Source organism: Macrotis lagotis, chromosome 5, assembly GCF_037893015.1.
Source record: "Macrotis lagotis isolate mMagLag1 chromosome 5, bilby.v1.9.chrom.fasta, whole genome shotgun sequence".
In the NCBI taxonomy this organism is placed as follows: Eukaryota; Metazoa; Chordata; class Mammalia; order Peramelemorphia; family Peramelidae; genus Macrotis; species Macrotis lagotis.
In genome coordinates, this window is record NC_133662.1 from 34,236,750 (window position 1) to 34,259,412 (window position 22,663).

General features: G+C 35.8%; 1 protein-coding gene across 8 annotated transcripts in view; it reads right to left on the reverse strand.

Annotated features, from left to right (window-relative positions):
* Nucleotides 1-22,663, reverse strand: part of PKHD1 (PKHD1 ciliary IPT domain containing fibrocystin/polyductin) — a 657,820-nt gene that overhangs the window by 386,683 nt on the left and 248,474 nt on the right. The window lies entirely within an intron of this gene.

The window sequence follows — 22,663 nt, forward strand, 5'->3', positions numbered from 1 at the left end:
CAGGGAATCCCTGTTTTTACCCTGCCATCCAGTTTCCATTTCTAATATGTGTTTTTTTCATTAATTCATTTATTCATGCATTCCTCTATTCATCTTTAACCTTAAACTTAACATGCTGCTGAACATAAATGCTCAAAAATGTGATTTGTTGAAGAGGAGATATTTATAATGATTTGATTAAATTGACCATCATGTCGTAGTAGTTAGATGACCAGTTTTGAAGACAAGAAGACTCGGGTTCATGTCACACCTCTGAAATATACTGGCCATATGAATGTGAGCAAAAGATATAAATTTCTAGTCATTGGCTATTCTCTAAATTTATAAATTGCAGAGAAAGCCCCCACCTTGATTTGGTAGAAGTTTCCTCACCTGGTAGTTCCCTATATAACAAGATTTTTTATTTTGTTCCTCTCTTTCTCCTAATTTGATCCACATAGCCAAACAAAATAATTCCATCCTCCAAACTATTTCTTGATCTGATTTCAAATAGTATTTTCTATTCCACAGGTGGTAGATTTATCCTTGTTTCAGTAGATTGCTTTAATCCAGTACTGATGAGAAGAGGAAATTTGCATGATTGATTTACAATGAACAAAATACACTTACAATGTACATTCCTTTAACACTGATTACAAGGAGAATAGCTCATCAACATTATTATTTTGTGATGACCCTAGATCTTAGTTTACAAAAATAACTAGTTGCAAAATAGGACCACCCAACAAATGAATTAATCTGACATTGAAGAAAATTCTGACTCTCAGCTGCCTGTATTACCACATTGGTCCACCTTATTTCTTATCCTGAATTCCATACTTTTTTCAATGACTCACAAAAATCGATCCATTTCATATTTTTATCTCTGCTCTTCACAGGAAGTTTCATAGAAATGAGTGATATTGAAAGTAACACCACATAAAGCACATGTTCATTCCCAAACCATTATCTTCTTGGTGCTTTTCATCCTCCTTTGCAATAGATCATAATTTACCTTTTGCCCACAGCCAAGTTACTGTCCTCCCTTGTGCATTAAAAAAAGTAATAATACTCAAATCGCTAAGTACAGAGGTTGCCCACAATAAATCATTTTCAAATTATTTTTAACTTTCTTTTTCATTTACTTCTGTGCAGGGAGGGAGAAGAAGGGTGGCTGTACCATAATGGATACCCCACATTTAAAAGGTCTTGGGATTTCATTGCATGGATTATTGGTATGGCTTCTGAAGTTGACTTAAGCAATAATTTAATCTTTTTTTTAAAACGCTACAAGTTTCCTAATTTTAGGACAAGTGCAAATTAACTCATAAATCATCTGAATAAAAAATAATTTTAGTTCCATTTTTGTTGAATGTTTTTAAGTTTGGGGTACAATAAAGGAAGCAAAACTTTGCACTAAACATGCATTTGCATATTTGGACACTCCACCTTGAAATATCTCCCAAACCTTAAATATTTTTAAATTCAAGAAAAAACTGAAACTAAGCTATAAATTCTCCATCCCTACCCTGACCTTGAAATTTTATACCATGCTGAACTATTCAATGAATCAACAAATACAAATTTATTATTAATATTCATTTAGCCCTGAGCTAAAGCCACAGCACTGAATTGAAGAATATATCATGTACAAGAAAAGTCATACAATTTACTCTTCAGTATCTCTTCAAATGGACAAGTGACAGAGACCATTGAAAATCACAAATTATCCCTTAACCTCATTTTAGCTATTAATTTCAACCTCTTCCCTTTACAAGTTGACCAGACTTTCTAGGAAGAAATATAATTATCTCAGTGATCTCATCCACTATCACACAAAAGCAAATTACTCTGAAATCTCTATCTCCAATATTGACCTCTTCTTGGCTCCAGTCCTATAATTTGTACTCTACTGGCTAGTTCCACCTGGATATCTCACTTTCACTTCAAATTCAATATGTTGAAAAATGAACTCATGATATTTGTGGGCAGACTAAACCCACTTAGCCATTTCTCCCCCTCTCCCTGTCTAGAAACCTTTATAATTTTCCTCTTTCTTCTTCTCTAATATGTCCCAACATTTCTTTCTTCAAAATGTCTCCTAGATTCACACTTTCCCCTCCATTCCCACTATTTCTAGTTCAGTCTTTGAAGACCTCATAAAAGAGATTTCTTAATCAGAAAACATCTTTGCTCAATAACTTAAAATGATACCTTACTTCAAGTTTAAATTCACCTAATATTCAAATTTTTTTCAGATACATATTTTGCCATACTGTATTATATTTGCCTGGTTTTCTAGACCCACTATCCCAGTCTCCTATTAAATACTTGTATTTTCTCACCAATATGTATATTATGTTCCCATAAGACCAGCATCTTCCCTTTTATATTGTCTTTCATAGCATACTTGTTCCACTTCTATATCATTGCTGATAAAGTCCTTGTCACTTTGATGACTTGGTCCTCTCTTTTCCAAACTCAAAAGCTCTAATGTCTTATCCAACTTCCAGAGTGCAGTTTTTCTATCTTTTCATTCAATTTTCACTGGCTTCTCCAAGTAACAATGATCTTTTCCATTTATGTGCTTCTATTTTACTTGTGGTCTGAACTCAGAACCTAATACAATCTCTCTATAATTGTTTTATTTGCATACATATCTTTTCTCTCTTACTCATCTGGACGATCTTTGAGGTCAATGTCTCTAATTATACTACTTAACCTCTGCCAAATTGTACTTTCTAACCTAGTAAAGTACTACAGATAGATGGATAGATGGATAGATAGATAGATAGATAAATGATAGATACTCCTTTTTGATCCCCAAAACATCTTTGGGAAATGTTGTTAATACTCCCATTTTATATTATTGTATAATGTTTTTGAGTAGTTATTCAATCATGTCCAATTCTTGTGACCCCATTTGGGGTTTCCTTGGCAAAGATATTTCACAAATGAGGAATTTAGGCAAAGAGGCTTAAGTGACTTGCCCTGGGTGACATAGCCAGTAAGTGTCTAAGGCTGGATTTGAATTTAGGAAGATGAGGAAACTAAAGTTGATAGAAATGACTTACCCAGTGTTACATAGTAAGTATCTGAGATGGTCAGGTCTTCCTGACTCAAGTCAAGGGTTTTATCTACTGTGCTACCTAGCAACCCACAATAGACATTCTTCATCCACTTAGCTGTTTTCATGTAGAGATAGGCCAAACTCTTTCAAAGTGATTTCAGGTCTCTTCTAGGAGAGTCTGTAATGTTCCATTGCTTCAGTAATTGCATGTGAAGGACTTCGTCATTCATAGGGAATTCCTCCTCAACTTAGAGTTATGTCCCTTGTGACCATGATGAAAAAAACCTTTATTCCTGGAGGTCCTGAATGCAGTTTTTTTCCTATTATTATGGCATACACATAATCTTGTTTAACACCTTATTGCAAATATACTTTAATGATTCCAAACCTTTCCCCAAAACAAAATCCCTTTTTTATGCACCAATATTTCATTGGTATTGTTTTAAAAGTATTGGGTCATGGAATTATAGTCAAAGAATTATAAATTCTTTGCTCTTCACAAAATTATAAATCACTCAGAAAAGTATTGGGTATAAACAGGTACAAACAGGCTCCAAGAAGAGATTGAAGATATGGACTTAAGGATGTCATAAAGAAATGTGTATGATGAAAGAAACTTTGTTGTTCACAGGACAAGAGCCAAGGATAACTGACTGATAATGAACTCCATCTGTGCCCTCAAAATTCCTCAAAAAAGTGAGGTAGCCTTCCCCTATATACATACACACACACACACACACACACACACACACACACACACACACACACACACACAGTTCACTGGTTGGACATTATGTGGTAAATTTACTAGAATATTTAGATTCCAAGTCTCACAATTTGGAGAGGATTTGATGAGTTGCAATCTGGATTATAGGACAGGATATTCACTTCATTGAGATTATGGAACCACTTGTGTTATCTAAGAAATTTAATAAAACATATAAATATTACTTCCATGCTACCCCATGTGCATTTCCTTTGATGGAGAGTATAATCCTCAAAATTTCAATTACAAAGTAATCCATGTTTCATTCTATGCAACTCTTTAAAAGAATGGGCATTGCCATCCTGGGAGACTCACTTCCTTTCTGAGTCACAAGAAAATAAAGCACATGAAAAGGCTATTTAAAATACTCAATTGTTTATAAATATTCTTTAAAGAAAGAAAGTTGTGTTCCTAACTAGCAATTTAATATACCGCTTAACCACTTTAAATTTTCCAAGTAGGTCTGTTAGTCACCAAACTGTTCATTAACTTTTCCTAATGACTTCTAGTCATAATTGTATTTCCTACAAATTATTATTCAAGCATATCAGTGTCATCCATTCATAATTGCCCATGCCCAAAAACCAATTCTACTGAAAGGGAGCAAGGAGAAAGAAAGCAGCATTGTACAGCAACAACTTTTTAAATTGCTTCAACATTTTCTAAGCAGAGTGGGCATCTGCCCACATTCAACCTTCAAACTCAATCCACCCCTAACCTCAGTCAATCTGATTTGGGATCATATAAAGCCAATAACTTTTGATGAAAAGGAATACTTATTGTGATCTTCAAAAAAGTCTAACAAAAACAAAAATAAAAGTAATATATATGTATGAACATTTTAAAAGTATTTGTGATGAGAGGTAACTGGGAAAAATTACCAAGAGACCTGGACATTATCTTTCTATTATATATATTTAATCAGTTTTCTATTTTTCACAGCTAAGTGATTCAGTGGATAAAGTTCTATATCTGGAGTCAGAAAAACTGGAGTTTAACCTCCTGAGCTTAAATGTGACTCAGATATTTATTAGTTGTGTAATTCTGGCCAAGTCAATTTACCTCCATCAGTCTCAATTTCCTCAATTGTAAATGAGGAGATAATAGTCCTTATTTCTGAAGTACCATTGATAGTATGGTTTGTTTTGCCTATTGCCACAATCAATCAGGGAAGCTAGTTGATGATAGTGACCTTTAGGTAAAAGAAAGGTATCAGGAAACAATGTAGTGTGGTGTAAAGACCATTTGGATCTGAATTCCAACCCCAGCCCTGCCAATAAAACTATGTGCCTTTGGATAACTCATGTAATCTCTAGACTCTAGAAAGCAAGATTGAAACCTTTTATTTCTTCTGGGCCACATCACCCAACAAAAACTTGTCAATGGCCCAATACATAATTTAATATTTATTTATGACTATAATTTAACCTATATTACCAAAGAGTATAATAATAATAAAATACAACAATGCTGTATGAATGGCCTTTAAGGGACATATGTGGTCTGTGGATCATGAGTTGAACACACCTACTCTAGATATCCACAAGTATGAAATAGGTATTATTGTAACTGCCCCTATTAGCTTCATAGGGCTTCTGTAAGTGGGGAAGAAGGGAAGAGAGATTCAAAAAAGCATCATATATGGCAACGTTCTATATTAATATGTTCTCATCTGTGTTAAATTCAAAAGTTAAAATACAGAGAAGTTAATCAACAAACACTGAAAGTTACATAGAATCAAAAATAATCCTTGCTCTCAAAGAATTTTTAATGGAAGAAAAAACATAAATAGAACTATTAGTTTAGGGGACTAGGAAAAAATTCTTGGAAGAAGTAGTGCTTGATCTGAGTCTTATAGGCAATCAGAGATTCAAAAAAAAGGGGTTGGTAAGTAGGGCATTTCAGGCTTGAAGAACAGTCAGAGAAAAGACATAGACATGGGATATAGAGTATCCTGTGTGCAGGAGAGCAAGTAGACCAATACAAATGGAAAAATAGAGAAAGTGGAGGGGAATAGAATTTAAGAATTATGCAAAGGTGAAAAAAGACCAAGTTCTGAAGAGCCTTAAATATTGAACAAAAGAATAAACAAATAAATTAAGGAATAAATGAATAAGCTATAGCATAGAAATTTGATAAAATAATATCAGGCTGATCCTTTATCAGTATACTAGCAAATCAAATTCCAGAGGACCAATAATGAAATATGTTATCCACTACCTGAGAGAAGGGTTTAGAATTCAGAATGCATAACAAGACTTTTTCTCTTCTTTCCTTTTAGGATATAACCAATGTGTGAATTTATTTTGATTGACTATACGTGTTTCTAATGGACTTTGTTTTTCTTGGTCTCTCAAATGGGGAGAGGAAGATAAGATATATTTTAGTTTATTAGAAACAAATAATCTGCTTTTAAAATAGAATAAATAAGAATTGATCATTAACATGAACTTGTCTTTCTGGAGCCCCCTCCCCCAGTCATATCAAATGAAAAAATCTCCTAAAACTTGACCAATATTCACTTTATTATTGTTAAGGAGAGAAACCAGACCTAAAGGAAACTACCAAAAGTTTCAATGCAAGGAGCACTGAGAGGGTAACTGACTTATCCAAACTCACAAAGCAAAGATAGATAGATAGATAGATAGATACATAGATACATAGATACATAGATACATAGATACATAGATACATAGACAGATAGATACATAGATAGATAGATGATAGAAAGATAGACATAGAGATATACCTATACACATACATGTACATATATATTATATTATATATATATATGCATACATGCATATACTTGAATATATGTCTATGTATAAACATGCACATTCATGCATGTATCTGTCAAATTTAAAGTCAGGTTTTCCTGAAGTTTCTTAACTTTTCTTGAAATCAAGAGTTCTATATTTTGTGCCACTTAGTACACACACACACATACACACACACACACACAAATACACACACACATACAGGTAGGCTTAATTCAACATTATTCATTGATTAACTCACTTTTAAGCAAAGAGGTACAATTAATATCAATCTTGCTCAGTGAGCAAGGACGTTTTTCTTAGTTCCCTAAAGATTGATAAAGAGAACAGGAAAAGGGTTTGCTCATTAAGCATATAAACAGGAGGTCACTAACATATTTTAAGACTTTAATAACTACTACTTGTTACTGGCCATGAATAGCATTACTGTAGGGATATCTACTTTGAACAATTCTATTTATTCTTAATAAGATTAAGTACTAACTTATCCACCTTTGGTCAATGTTAACATTACATGGGATTTGAGTTTTAGACAGATTATCCATGGGCATATTTTTCTGTTGCAATGCTCCATTCTCAGCACTGCTGAAAGTCATATTAAGAGAGATTGAGTATTCCATCAATTGAGGGATTGAGAGTATTCCCTTGTCCCAAGGACTCATGACTGCTAGAAGTTCAAAATACAACAAAGTCAGTTTGTCTGAAGTGGCTTTGTTCACATGGATGTCTGTTCTTAAACTGGGAATTTGTAACTTGAAGAAATCAAGCTGAAACCCAAACTTCTTAGTGCACAATTTTTTGGGGAGGACAAGAGCACCATCTTGCATTTTAACAATATTTCTTACACTGTTCTACATATAGATAGAGAGATAGAGAGATACAGATAGATAGATAGATGATAGATACTTTGTACCTGTTAATATCTAACAATTGTGATATTTACTTTAAAAATTTGTATTATACTTCTGAAGACCTGAATTTGACATTAGGAACAGCTAAAGCATGAACATTAGATGATCTGAAAGATGAAAGAGAGCATAGGACATTTCAACTGTATCATTTTTCCTGGACTACTGAGAGCCACAAGCTATGCTACCTACTACCTGGATGGGAGCAAAACCCTGGCGAGGCAAAGCTTGTGTGTACTGGGTGTTATCTGCATGCAGCTGTGAGCCTTTTGCATCATTGCCAGTTAATCTCTGGTGCTACCGAGTGAAACAGGGAATGTGCGCCTGCAGGAAGGAGAATGCAGGCTGGGGCAATCATTTAAATGCTCAGATCAGCTGGCTCCATCCACAACTGATCGGGATACATTTCCAGCACCCGTGATCAAAGGGAATTAGGCACAGAACTGTGCTCCCATCACTGAGAATTGGAATCCTCATTTCCCTTGGCTCTGGGGTTTGGGCCAAGGCTAAGAAAACTCATTTGGACATTGTAACAATTCATGCTTTCTTTCAAAGGACTTCATCCAAAATCCTGTGAGTCTTTTCAAGAGGTACAGAAAGCAAAATTAACTGACTTTCCCCTCCTCTCCTTCACCCACCTAATCAGTCTCCATTTTTACTCCTTTATTATAAAACAGGTTTCCAGAAAGAATCAAAGTAGAAAGGTCAAAATACCCAGGAAATAGCCTTATCTGGATGCAACTAGAACCATATGGAACATCTGTTCCTGGTTCCTAGGAGAACTTCAGGCCACACTGACAGACCTGGAGGATTATCCACATTTTGAAAATATTGGTCTCATACAAAGGGGCCCTCAACTTTTTGTACTGAAAAATCACTTCACCTAATTACTATCATTGAATGACTAGATATCTAAGTAAAACTATGGCTAACATGTGCTTTATTCATTTAGGTTTGATTTGGCATAAGGAAATGTTTTTACATTTTATTAAGGTCCTTGTTTTTTATACTAACCCATAAATGCCTAGGGAATTCTCAAGAGTCAGTAAGTGGTATGCAGACCATATTTTTAGAAATATAGAGCTGAATACTGAGATACAATTCCTGCCCTGGTTTTTATTCTCTGAATTAACTATAGGCATTTTTCCCAGTCTACTGTCTCATCTCCATCCCTCATGGCAGCATTCCTAAGGTGAAATGATAGAAGGATGGGGGAATGTATGAATGTATGAATGGATGGACGGATGGATGGATGGATGGATGGATGGATGGATACTTAATAAGCCCTATTTGCCACTGTTTTAACTGTTGGTAATACAAATTCTTAGTGAAAGTTCCTAAAATCTGGTCACTATAGGCTACAAGAATATAAGAAAGTAATTTGGTCCTTTAACACTCTGGTTTCATTAACACCCCAAAACATTGTAATGGATATCTGGGCAGTCTCTTTTTATCAGTCTTATTTTCACTGCTACAACCCATCTCACAGTTACTGAATTATGAATTCCTTAGAAGCAAAAGAGAAATAACATATCAAGTCAATTCTATTATTGCTATTGTTGTTTTGTTGCTATAATTTATTGTATATTAACTAAAAGTACAAGTTCTATTTGGGGAGAAGCCTTTTCTAAACAAAAGAAACTTCAATAATTATTATGGCTGTTCCCAATATTTTTGGTTGATTGTTAATTCATTGTTTTCTTTGAAACATATTGCTCATAGCACCAAGAACCTGAATTTCTAAATGTTAACTTCTTGTATAAAAGTTTTTGCATTTTTCTGCTCAACCTCCACCACTCTAAGACAACAATAGTTTCTATCAAGATCATTCTTAGGATATTTTGGAATATCCAAGCCAAGAAGACTGTTATCAGTTCATGTCACTTCAGGTTAATTATGAAAAACAGCCCTCTTAGGTTTTTTTAAATCCAGTGCTTAAGTCTAAAACCACTGAGAATCTTATTATGTAGCAAAGCCAAGTTTCATCAGCAACCAGTCATAGGTTTCAAAAAGACAATCTACAAGCTAGGACTATGCTAATTAACTTACAGAAAAGACTATCCAAGGACTAAGACAAAGGTCAATCAGTACTGACCAATTAGCACTCAATTTTTCAAGAACATTGAAAAGTTGAATTCTTTTTTTTAATCATAAACAGAATTTTTCTCACACACACACACACACACACACACACACATATATATATATACATATATGTAAGACTGGTTAGATTACACCTGCCTATCATTGCATTCATGCATGAATCTATGTATATATGTATATTATACATAAATAGACTCAAAATTAATCTCATGATCTAGATAACTATAACGGTCCTTTGATCCATGTAGAAAAGACTGATAGAGAATCAGAAAACCCCTTATAGTTAAAGTAAAATGTCCTACATCTAGAAGTAACAAAGGCAATCATGGGCACCTTTCTCCCTCCCAGCAATCCAGATTAGACCCAGGTTGGCTAAAATTCCTATCTTTACTAATGCATATCCGTCAATAAATCTCATCAGTATATATGAACATTGGACAGTTAGTGTTGCAGAGGATAAAGTGATGCATCAGGAATCAGAAAGACTCATCATCTTAAGTTAAAATCTAGCTTCAGACACTTACTAGCTATAGAAAGCTGGGCAAGTTATTTAACCATATTTGCCTCAGTTTCCTCATGTGTAAAATGAGTTGGAGAAGGAAATGGCAGACCACGCCAGTATATTTGCCAAAAAAAAAACCTATAGAAGCACAAAAGGAAGACATCGATTTAATCTAGTTTAGTCTAGTACAATACAGTACAGTATGGTAAAGTATAGATTGCTCTTTTCTGCTGATGTACCTCATTTTATGCAAAAGATGCCTAAAGTCTGTAGTGCCAACTGAACTTTTGTAAATTGAGTCACATTTTAAAAATAATGGGAATTTGCATTTTAAAGAAAAATTATACTAAATCTTTTATAAAGTCACTCCTTCATTCATTTATTGCTTATTCTTTCTCATGATCAGGAAGCATACCATGTCCCTTCTGACCCTCTAAGTTCAATGATGTTGCTGCTATATCTTATCATTTCTATTTGTATATGCCCTGTCTCACCGCCACTAGCAGTCAAAATCCTATCAAATTAAACAGGGAAGGAGAGTCAAGTTTTGGATTTTTTTTTACCATGGTAACAATTGATAACTATGTTCTGATTTTTTACATGAAAATATTTGTATATGACAAAATATTTGACATTAATTCAAAGATTCTTGTCAAAAGCAAAGCCATTCTGATCAGTGATGGTGAAGGTATTCTTTTTGGAGGTAAGTTATAGCAGGTGGTCTACAAGGACTTTCCCTCTGGCAAAGGGGCAGGAGAACAATAAAGTTTGAAAAATCACTGGTTTAAAGGTTGAAGTAAAATATGAATACCTTGCAGTAATTTGGGGGTAGTTCAATCTGAATTAGTGAGAAGTCTAGATTTCCAGGTCTTAGAAATATGGTATGAATCATATACATGTATGAATTGCAAGTGCAAACAAAATACTTTCGAGTTCCTGATAAATTTACTTTAAAGGAAATTTAAGACTATTTTGTGATTAGCAACATTGATTTGAATACTAGGAATACAACCGCTAAAGCTTTGAAATTATTTTGTATAAGTTAGGATTAAGCACCCTAGTATTTATATACAAAATTGCTGATCAAGTGCCTCATAATAAAAATAAAATATAACAACATTCTTACCAGAGACAGTTATATATTTTATTTTCATTACAATGTAATTTATCAGCAACTGAATTTACTCAGCAACTGAATAAATAAAATTTCTAGGAACTTGTTTAAATTTATAGCAAATAATCTTTTAAATGTATCTTATACAATATTCCAAAAGTCTTAGTAAAATTTCAAGCTATTAAAGTTGTAGGTTGTGACATGTATGCATGTACAAAATGTTTTCATTTTAATTATTATGGATATCACAGTAAGTATCAGAACTGGTACCCAAGCTCTCATCTTTGGCCTCCAAGACCAGTGAGAACTCTTGCTATCACACCAAGGTCTCTGGAAATCCACATAAAAAATTTTGGCCCTCCCTTTAGACAAGAGAAGAAGTCTCTCCTATTTTTTCTTTTATGGGTTATTATTATTATTCTAAAATTTTGGTTGCTATTTTACAATATGATATATATTTTATACATTTCTGAATTTCTAAACTTTTTTTTCTGGGTCAACTGCAAATCTTCATATGACCATCTGTGGCTTCTGCAAAGTTCCAAAAAATTCCTATTTAATTTTTTATGCTGACTCATGATATATCAAAACCACAAGGAGTCCATCACACTGTGGAAGGGATAACTGTATATATTACTAAGGATAGGACCTGGACCTATGATTTCATTACATAGGAAACTCTCAGAAGAGGAAACCCCCCTCTGCCAAAAAAGATCAATCCCTTATTTGCAACTTATAGCCTAAGAAAATTGTCCACAGCAAAGATGTCAAGCATGGGGTCCATAGGTATGGAGGTAGCTCCTGAGAAACAGCTACCACATCCAAGAAAGGGAGCAACAAATTACCCACTCCCAACCTGGGGAGGTAATTATGAATAATAAGAGTACAGGTCTCTTTCAAAGCCCTGTAAATGGAATGAGGACAGTCCTTGTGCTTGCCCAAGTTGTTGATGTGCCATGGAGCCTGGAGAACACGAGAGGAAATGAAATAATGGAAGGCCAAGAAACTCCTGCAGCAGCCAGACTATCTCCTATTGTCCTGTTTTCTATAAATCAGGTCCTGAAGGGGAGTGATTCTATTAAAGGCAAGAGAGAAGGACGCCTTGCACAGAATACCCTTCACTTCAATAAATCTAATTGTGCAATTCATGCCTCCAACCAACCATTTGGTTGTTTGGTGTGGGCAGCTTGCAATCACTCTTGAATGTCTTCCAGCCAGATGAAAATGTGGTCAGAAAAATGTAACAAAATAAAGGCAACAATACATCTTAAAACTAAGTCAATATATGACCTCCAGTGACCTTTATAAATGGATTAGTGCCCCCCTTTTCTTTTGGGTTTGACACCACTGACCTAAAGCACTGAACAGTTCAATGACTTGCACAAAGTCATACAGCTTCTAGACTTGGAGGTCAGTTCTCTATCCACTTCACCTACCCTTCTCTCTTTTTACCATATGTTGTTGATAAGAAGAAAAGCTGACACTACCATATTTCTTCTCAGAATTTATTTTATCTTTAGCAACCTGGTAACACCACTGCAGGAAGGATTTGAATCAAACCTTTCATTTGGTCAGTGGTAGAGAGAATATTATCTATAAGATCTGTTTCCTTCTGTGATTTGAATATTATATCCAAGCCATTTTAACAGAGAATTCTAACAGCTCAGGATAAAATTAGCCACTCAACCATCTGCTATATACATTTTTTTCCTTTTCCTTTTATTTCTTCTGTACTTCTGATACTCAAGATTACTATGTTAGCCTTGCCTTAAAACCCTCCCTATCCCTCTTCTCAAAAACTTTCATTCTGTTCTTGATTCCTGTATCTTTTAATTTTCTGAAAAGGACAAAGACAGGAATCCAGACAAGGCCAGGAAGCTCATTTTCTCCTAGGAAACTGTCAGGCAACTTTCTCAGGGAGGTAATGGGAATGGAACAGGAGACATTGATAAATTTCCCTTCTGAACAATCAATAGAAACCCCCTCAATCCTGCTCAGACTCCCACTGTGGAAGCAAGAACCATAATTACATTGTCAAAAATTCAAGTTGCCCTGGCTGATGGCAACCCCCTTTAAAAATGACATGTGACTGGCAGTCAGTTTATGGGTGGTGCACCCTGATTGGCAGTCAGGTTGACTAAAGCCAAAGGCAACTGTGAAATTTCCCCATTGACTCCAACCACCCAAGCACCAAACTGCCATTCACATGGAATTTTAGGATTTTTAGTCATATTAACATATCACCCTGAGTAGTTGACAGAACTTACTAAGCAATCTGAACTCAACCATAGAATATTCCCTGCCCCAATTCTTTATGAATCAAGGAAAGAGGATAGGATGGGAGGAGGTGGGGTACACAGAACAAAAGGAGAAAGAGAGACAGGAGACAGAAGGAGATAGAGAAGAAGAGACTTAGGGAGAAATGAGGGAAGAAAGAGATAGAAAGGGGGAATTAAGGAGAGAAAAAAGAATGGGAGGGAGAAAGAGATATGAGAAAATGAAAGAATATAGGAAAAGTGGAAAAGAGAGGAAAAGGGGGAGAGAATGAGAGAGAATTGGTGGGAGAAAATGAGAGACAGGGAAAAGGAAGTCAAGAGAGATAGTAAGGCAGGAAAGGAGAGCAAGTAGAAGAGTAAAGAGAAAAGCAGAAGAGGGAAGAAAGGGATGAAGGAAGGATAGGAGGGAAGAAGAAAGAAAATAGAGAGCAGAAAGAAGGAGAAATAAAGAAGAGAAAGGAAGAAAGAAGAAAAAAGAGAGATTAAAGAAGGAAGGAAATAAGAGGAAAATCAATTTAAATCTAGCTTAATTCCTCTGTGACATCTGAGTAGTTCAAAGCATATTTATTTAGTGATTTTGATCTATGATAAGATAATCTGAAGTGGGAGGGGTGAGGGGACCTAGTGTTAGGGATGAGGGAATGGAAGGAGGAAGAAGGTGGGAAAAACAACAATGCTGACATGCTCTCCAATTTGTGCAGTTCCACACAACTCAAACTGAGGCTAAATTAGAAACAGTCAGATACTGTTCTGTTTGATGTGAGGGATAAGTTGCCAGCTAAAGGCCTCTAGCCTTCTTTTCATTGGGCACTACTCTGCTTCAGGCTATGTGTTGTGGGCTACATAAAGAGTTTCCAAGAAGACCTGATTATAGCCATGCCCGGGAATGGTCTGAATATGCTGCTGGGAAGCAAAGGCACAAGAGCAAGGATTTTTTTTTTCCATCTTAAGAAAACTGATTTAAATCAAAAGGCATTTTCAAGTTGGTGGGAACAGAATTTAAGGACCCAGGAAGTTAACTCAAGAACTCAGAAGCCAAGAAGTCTGCTCCTTTGAAAGAAGAAATTTTGAGTTGGATCAAAGCTAATTAAAAAAAAATAGACTTGAGGTATGGGGTAAAAGTTTTTTGTCTTTGCTAAAAGATATAAACAACCAGAGATTCTCAATTGGTCACTATTCTTGTCCTCCTACCTTGATGCCTTGATTAGACTGTGTCAAAAAGGATTGACCAGTGAGTCAGAAACTTAATCAATAATCCTCAACATTTAGTCCAATCCCCTCATTTTAGAGAAGAAACAAACCACTGATGCCTGGAGTAGTTAATGATCCAAAATCACTCAGATTATAAGCACCAAAAACAGGATTTGAAGGCTGTTCCTTTAACTTCACCACCAATTTTCTTTCTATTGAACCAACATGGTATCAACCCTATTACTGAGATGAGCCAATTACAAAAGTCTGCTTAAATGATCATTTTTGTGTGGAAATTGAGGGAATACCTATCAATTGAGGAATGGCTGAACAAGTTGCGTTATATAAATGAACTGAAATTGTTCTATATTGCTCTATAAGAAATAAAGAGCAGGTAGATTTCAGAAAAACCTAGAAAGGCTTACAGGTTCTGGGCAGAACCAGAACACTGTAAACAGCAACAGCAACATTGTGTTATGATCAACTATGACAGACTTATTAGTTCTCAACAACACAGAGACCAAAGACAATTCCTAATGACTTGCGGTGGAAAATGCTATTCACATTCAGAGAAAGAACTATGAAGTTCGAATGCAGACTAAAGCATACTATATTCACTTTTTCAAATTTGTTTTTTCTTTCTCATAATTTTTTCCTCTTTTGTTCTGATTCTTCTTTCATCACATGACTAAAATCAGAAAGGAATAATTGCCTTACATATTATATCCCTCCCTTAACTCTCTTAGCATTTATTGTTCTGTGCTGTCATTTGTTTTAACGTATTAATGGGTTACTGTTTGTCCTTCATTCTTAAAGAATACCATAACAACAGGGAGGTGAAGCCATGACAATTACATGAATTGGATTGGGGGGGGTACAAAGTCATCAGCCTCACTTTCTCCTCTGGAGTCATCTGAGTCCAGTGACCAGATATGAATCTGGATGACTGGAGATGGCCCTGGATGTGAGGCAGTTTGAGTTAAGTGACTTGCCCAAGGTCACACAACTAGCACAAGCCAAGTGTCAAAGGCTAGATTTGAACCTAGATCCTACTGATTCTAGGGTTGATGTCCTATCCACTTCAACATCTAGCATTAATAACAACAATATGGAAATACTTTTAACATGTTTGTACATATGTAACCTATATCATATCCCTTGCTGTCTTGGGAAGAGGGAAATAAAGGAAAGGGGGTAGAAAAATATGGAATTCAAAATTTTAGAAAAATGAATGAATGATGAAAATTAGCTTTACATGTAATTGAAAAAAAAGAAAATAAACAAAAAAGAGTAATTGGTTTCCTCAATCAGTGCTGACTGGCAGTAGGTTGAGTTTTCTATGTACCCTATGGTGTCTTTTAGAGGAGAAAATAACCATTAACAAAAGAATGAGCCCAAGCCATGTCCTGGGCCAAAAAAAATGGATACTGGGGTAGTTGTTTAGACCATAGTGTCAACTCAAGATGAAGGTGAAAGGAAAAGTCCCACAAAATATTTTGTCTCATAATCACCTGTGAGAGTATAATAAGGAGTCATAGTTTGATGTCTTAAGTCTTTGACAAAGTATGCTTATGATTGTTGTATTTTTTAACAATTTTCGTGTATGGAAAAAATAAATATCTGTTCTGTATGTGATCTTCTTTGTATATTGAGTACCTGTTCACAAAGGACCTTGCTGATCATATAAGCTTGTCCTTGAGTAAATTTGCATTAGATTTTCATGGAGAATGATTACTCAAAACTCTGAGCCTAAGTAAAAAGTAGTTGGCTAGAGCTTAAGCAGAAGAGATCCTAAATCTACTAATTTTCTGGTTTCATCAAACATGGTTCCTGTTTTTTCTATAGGAAAAGGTTTCTGAAGGGAGACAGACTCTGGGAAGAAGTCAATATGTAAAAGGATCAATGCCTCAAGTAAATCCCTGTTCTCAGATGCCTTATAAGAGATGTGGAGAAATTTCTCCTTGAGTGAGTCTGAGGACTCTCTGTCTTTCTGTCTCTCTCTGACTCTGTCTCTGTCTCTGTCTCTGTCTTTCTCTGTTTCTGTGTCTGTCTCTGCTTCTCTCTCTCTCTCTCTCTCTCTCTCTCTCTCTCACTTAGTTAAGGTAAGCTCTGCCTGAGGTGCTGGCTCTCCAGTACATTGACTTCCAGTCTGGTATCCCCTTTCAGAGGAGAGCCGTGTGACCAGCTTCATGGATTCAATCTTCAGCTTCCCATGGCAAGAATCAAAGACTCCTTTGAAGAAGATGATGGGGGAAGGGCTCTAAAAATATTCACATCTCCCTAAGCAGAATTTAGAGAAACCCATATGGACACATATAAACTACATGGGTAACACACACACACACACACACACACACACACACACACACATTCTACAATCCCTTTTGGAGACACACTGGACCGAACCAAACTAAACTTGTGATTTTCCCCTGGGCGCTGGGGTGGGAATATAGAAAACCAGAGACAATGAAAAAAGGCTGCTACCTCTCTGTAGAGGCAAGGCTCACCTAGGACTTATCCAAGTACATGTGAGCTTAGGGCAGGGGCCCCTTAATGGAAACAGGCAAACCACCCATAAGATATTACACAAACAAAAAAAAAAATAACAGCCAAAGCATGATAGTATTGAGCAATAAAATGGAAGACAGACCTCAAATTTGCACATATTTTGCCTATACCTTCTCCCTTGACATCTCCTAGTATTAACATTCTTTCTGAGCTTTAAGATTCAATTTAAATATCCCCTCCACCAAGAAGCCTTCCTTATCTTCCCATAAATCTGTTTTTCTTTCCCCTTGGATTTCTCTTTCTATCCCTCTCATGTTCTTATTGTGTTCTATTTTTTATTCTATTATTCAAGGCACAGCTCAAAGGCAAGTTCTTTCTTCATGTCCCTTTGGAGTTTGAAAGGGAGACTCAGAATCACAATATTTCTTTACATACTAGACAATAGAGAGGAAATCATTCTTTCCCCTGAATTCATAGGCCCTGCTCTGGATGTGCTAGCCAATAGAACAGAGAAATTCCAAAAAGAATTAGGAACAATGATAAAGCAGTATATCAAAGGGGGAAGGGGAGAGAGAAACCTTGTTTTGACTTACTTCAATTGATCCTCCATGCAGCTGTCAAATTTATTTTCCTTAAGCACAGGTTTATGTCACACACACACACAAACACACACACACACACACACACACACACACACACACCTATTGCATAAACTCTAGTGCATTCTCTCAACTGCAGGATAAAATATAAATCTTTCTATGGTTCTAATCTTGTCATGACTTACTCCCATCTATGTGCTCTGTGATCCAATGATGAAGGCCTCTGAACTGTTTCTCTGACAAGATGCTCAATTTCCTACCTCCAGTCATTTTCATTGACTGTTCCCCTTCTAGATTCACTGCCTTCCTTTAGATTCCAACTAAAATCCCACTTTCCTCAGTAAGCCTCTTCTGTGCTTTCTTGACTTACATGAACTGATGCTGAGTGAAGTTAACAGAGTCAGGAGATCATTGCACACTTAAATGGAAACATTATGTGATGATCAGTTATGATAAAAAAAAAACTCTTGTTAACAATACAGTGGTCAAAGATAATTCTAAAAGACTTGTGCCATCTACATCCAAAGATAGAACTATGGAGTCTGAATGCAGATCAAAGCATACTAGTTTCATTTTTTGAATTTTTGTATGTTTTTCTTTACCACAGAAAAATATGGAATTCAAAATTACAAAAAAATGAAAGTTGAGGGGAGGCTAGGTGGCACAGTGGATAGAGCACTGGCTCTGGAGTCAGGAGTACATGAGTTCAAATCTGCCCTCAGACACTTAATGATTACCTAGCTGTGTGACCTTGGGCAAGCCACTTAACCCCACTGCCTTGCAAAAACCTAAAAAAAAAAAGAAAGTTGAAAATTATCTTTGCATGTCATTAGAAATAAATAAAAATTTGAATAAATTCTAGTGCATTCACACTGTTGATTTTCTGAAATTTAATCTGTTTGTTCAAAGTAGTTGGTATTTTTCTTCCCCAATTAGACCATGTACTCCTTGAGAGTAGAGACTGCTTTCCCTCCCTTTTTTAATGAAATCATCTAGGACTATGACTGGCACATGAGTGTTCAATCTTTCAATCTCATCTGACTTGGCTCTTCATGACCTTATGGACCATAGTATACCAATACTATCTATGAGGTTCGAGTTAAGTGACTTGCCCAGGGTCGTTAACAGGCCCTTAATAAAAGCTTGCTAATTTGATAAGCTTAGATGGTAATCTACTCTGGCGGTAATTAATAAAGATTGGATCATTCTTGCTGATTCTATTATTATTCAATAAAATAAAGTATCTCTTTAACAGAATACCTCTGCTCCTTACTCAAAGACCATCCAAATAAACACCATGGGTGAATATCATATATTAGCTTAGAAAGGATTTGTATTCAGCTGCTTTTTGCTATCCTAGAATTCCATGTTTCTACCGTATATGTGACCCTGGGCAATTTGCTATGTAGTCTCCAGCTTCAATATGGCCCCAGGAAAACAGAAAAGGAGCTAAGAAGAAAAATAAAAGTGGGCCTCTCTGCTTGTAGCTGCCAGAACCACCACTGTGGTTGTCAAATAGCAATATCTATTTTTAATTTCACAACCTGGATGTGTATTTGAGGGGGTGGGGAGGGAATGGTTTGCTTTTATTGCCTACTATTGATTGCAAGTCATATCAGTTGAGCTTTCCTTTCTAATGTGTTTTAAGTACATAAATGCTTATAAAAAATAGTTGCATTAGAAACACAGACTTGCAAGCAAAAATTTGGGGACCATTACATGTAGCACAACTCATATATCATTAGTCTTAAGTTACATTTTTGTTTAGCTTTGCTATACAAGTTTTTTCTTTCTTTTTCTTACTTTGTTTTAAGAGATTATTGTAGGAGGTTGGGAGGAGAGAGAGAGCATGTATTTGAAAATTAAGGTGACAAAAACATAATACATCAATGAAAAAGTATTTTAAAAAATTTCAAAAATTGTAGGACTATGGGGGGGTTGGGTAAGGTGTTAATGTGTGTTAGTGGCTAAAGAACTACTCTAGCAATCAGAAGAACTTTGATTCAAGTCCTACTTCTGAAACATCTTGGAGATGTGTCACTGTTATTTAACCTCTCAGTCCTTTAAGCAACTAATACAATAAATGGTATAAATGGTGAATTGGTTGAAGGTTTTTCCTTAAGTTCTTGATAGCAAAGAAATCACAGACCCATTCCCTTATCTCTATTAATTAAAAGAGGAAGAAATGGTGAGAATTGTTTTCTAATAGATAGATAAATAAGGATAAATTTCATCCCTAAAAAAAAGAGAATGGTGAGATCAATGACCTCAAAGACAGAAGTACAGAATTGGAGTCTCAGATCCACAATTTCCTAGTTAATATCAGTAAGCAAGACTCATAATTTCTCTCAGACTTAGTTACCTCATCTAGGAATGGGGATGATATTTGTTTTAACTGCCTCAAAGAGTTATTTTAAGAAAAACTCTTTCTAAGGGGTAATGCACTATAAAAATGAGTTATAAATATTTTTCATTTGAATTTCAAATTCTAGCAAATATTATGCTGGAAGCACTCCCTAAGACAATGGTCATCAAAATATGGAGCCACTGGTCACTTAATTAGGTCCTCCAGTTGTACCAGGTTCATTTGATTGTATCAAAATGTGTAGGTGAAAATGATCCAAGGCAAGCAAAGAGGAAAGAAAATAGCAGGAAACTGTTCATTTTGATTATTGTCTTCATAGCTAGTAAGTCACTCAACGCATTTTGATAGGATCAAGTAGGTGGTATGGCAATATCACTTCTCCTACCAGTTTCAATAATCAATCAGAAAGTATTGAACAGCCAATTATGTGCAAAGCATTTTTATTACTTGCTGAGAGAGATTTCTAGTTTAAGAATCCCTTCCCTTAAGGAATCTTATATTCCCTTAAGTCATATATCTTTACATTTCTGGATAGAAGTAAGGAATGCTTTCCATGATGGAGAGGTATAGAAGACCCTACTGAAGGAGATCATTTTTAATACTCTGATCTCTTCCCTCTCCTCTTTATCATCTAGTCTTAAAAGGCAAAAAGACATCAAGTAGCCTATAAGACCTGTTTGCCCAAGTAGTTTGCTGATCTCAAGTTCAAGAGATCACTTCAAGTTCAACAACCACTTACTTCTCTCAAAATAATTGAGAATGAGTATCCTTCAAGACTGCTGGACTTCAATATCAAAGGAAAAGCTAGAACAAAAAGGAGGAGTAAAAATGGAAGTCCTATAAGGTGTTCACCATGCAACTGTCAACTAAGAAAACTTTTGTCATACACAATCTAACATATGGTTAACAAGAAAGCAAAAAGTTTTGAGGGCTTAAAGAGATATTTTAAAGTACTAAAGTTAATATTGTTTCTAATGATTTATATATAAACTGTCAAACTTTTATATAAAGCACCCACTTCTTATCCCTTCCCATCTGTTGACTCCCTCATATTGTATAATACTAGTAGTATTACAGAAAAGTGATGCACTAACAAGACACTGAACTTGGGAGTCTTAAGTTTTGAGTTTAAAAATGAGTTGGGGGGGGCAGCTAGGTGACCCAGTAGATACAGCACTGGCCCTGGAGTCAGGAGTACCTGAGTTCAAATTCAGCCTCAAACACTTAATAATTACCTAGCTGTGTGACCTTGGGCAAGTCACTTTAACCCCACTGCCTTGCAAAAAGAAAAAAAAAGAAAAAGAAAAAAGCATGAGCTTGGGGTTCAAAAATCCAGAAGAGACACTGGGGAGAAAAAGCAGTATATATAGAAAGCTCTCCAAGATTGACTGTACCTATTCTCAAATGACTCATCTCTATCCTACTCCCTCCCCAGCAGTAGCTCCTAGATGTGTGGAATTTGAACAAGTTACTTAACTTTGCAAAAAGAGATGAGTGATTCTTGAACTATTCATATAAAAGATAGGATCAACAAACATACTATATAAAAGGCATTATAGAGAGATAAATTAACAGAAGCACTGTGGTCTTTTTGTAGAAACTCTACTACCTAGGCCAAGAATTAGGGAAAAAGTGGGGAGAGAAGTCAGGAAGCAAGGCCAAGTTGGAGCAGAGGTGCAGACCCTGGGACATCCTGAAGTTCTGGAGGAGTAGGTAGAGTTGGGCCACTTGAGGTCTGATGGAAACATTCCCCTCCCCAAAAATTCCCCCTCCCTGAAAATCCAATTCCTATGAAATATTCCTGGATTCTCCAATCCCAAGGAGTAGGCAGGAGGTAGGGGAGAAAGTAAGCAAGAGGCTATGGGGTAGAAGGCAATGGAAGAAAGCAAAGCAATAGTTCCTTGGTGGCCACTCTCTATAGGAGAGGAATGGAATATGATGGAGATGGTAATGATACTATGTTTGGCACAAGACTGTCTGAGTTTTATGAGACAAGGGAAAGGATAGTGCTTGATGTCTGGCACCCTAAATAAAGCCTCAATTTTTCTACCCTCCCAAAAGTTATGGCTAATTGCTTCAAAATTTTTACCTCTTTGCAACTTGTATCATTTCAAAAATTGTCAGTTAATCTTTGTTTTTAGAAGAGTAAAAGAAAAGCTTCTATCTCTTTTAGAAAGTTGGGAGAGGAGGTACAGAAAATTGAACGGAGGTTTCTCCTGTTTGTATTTGTATCTCTACTGCCAAGAACATATTAGGTGCATAATAAATGCTTGTTGATTGATTGATCCTAAGTCCTTTCTTTGATCTCTGGAAATAACCTTCTCAGCACATTGGGAGGGGTAGTTAAGATGAAAACAGACCTGTATACTGTTTGATGCTGGGTTGTAGAAGTAGGAAAGAATCAATAGGTATTAAATAATCATGATAGCAAAGGTTCTATGATTTCATCAGTATGGGGAAACTCCCTCTACCATTGCAGATCACAGACAGTAAATAAGTCCT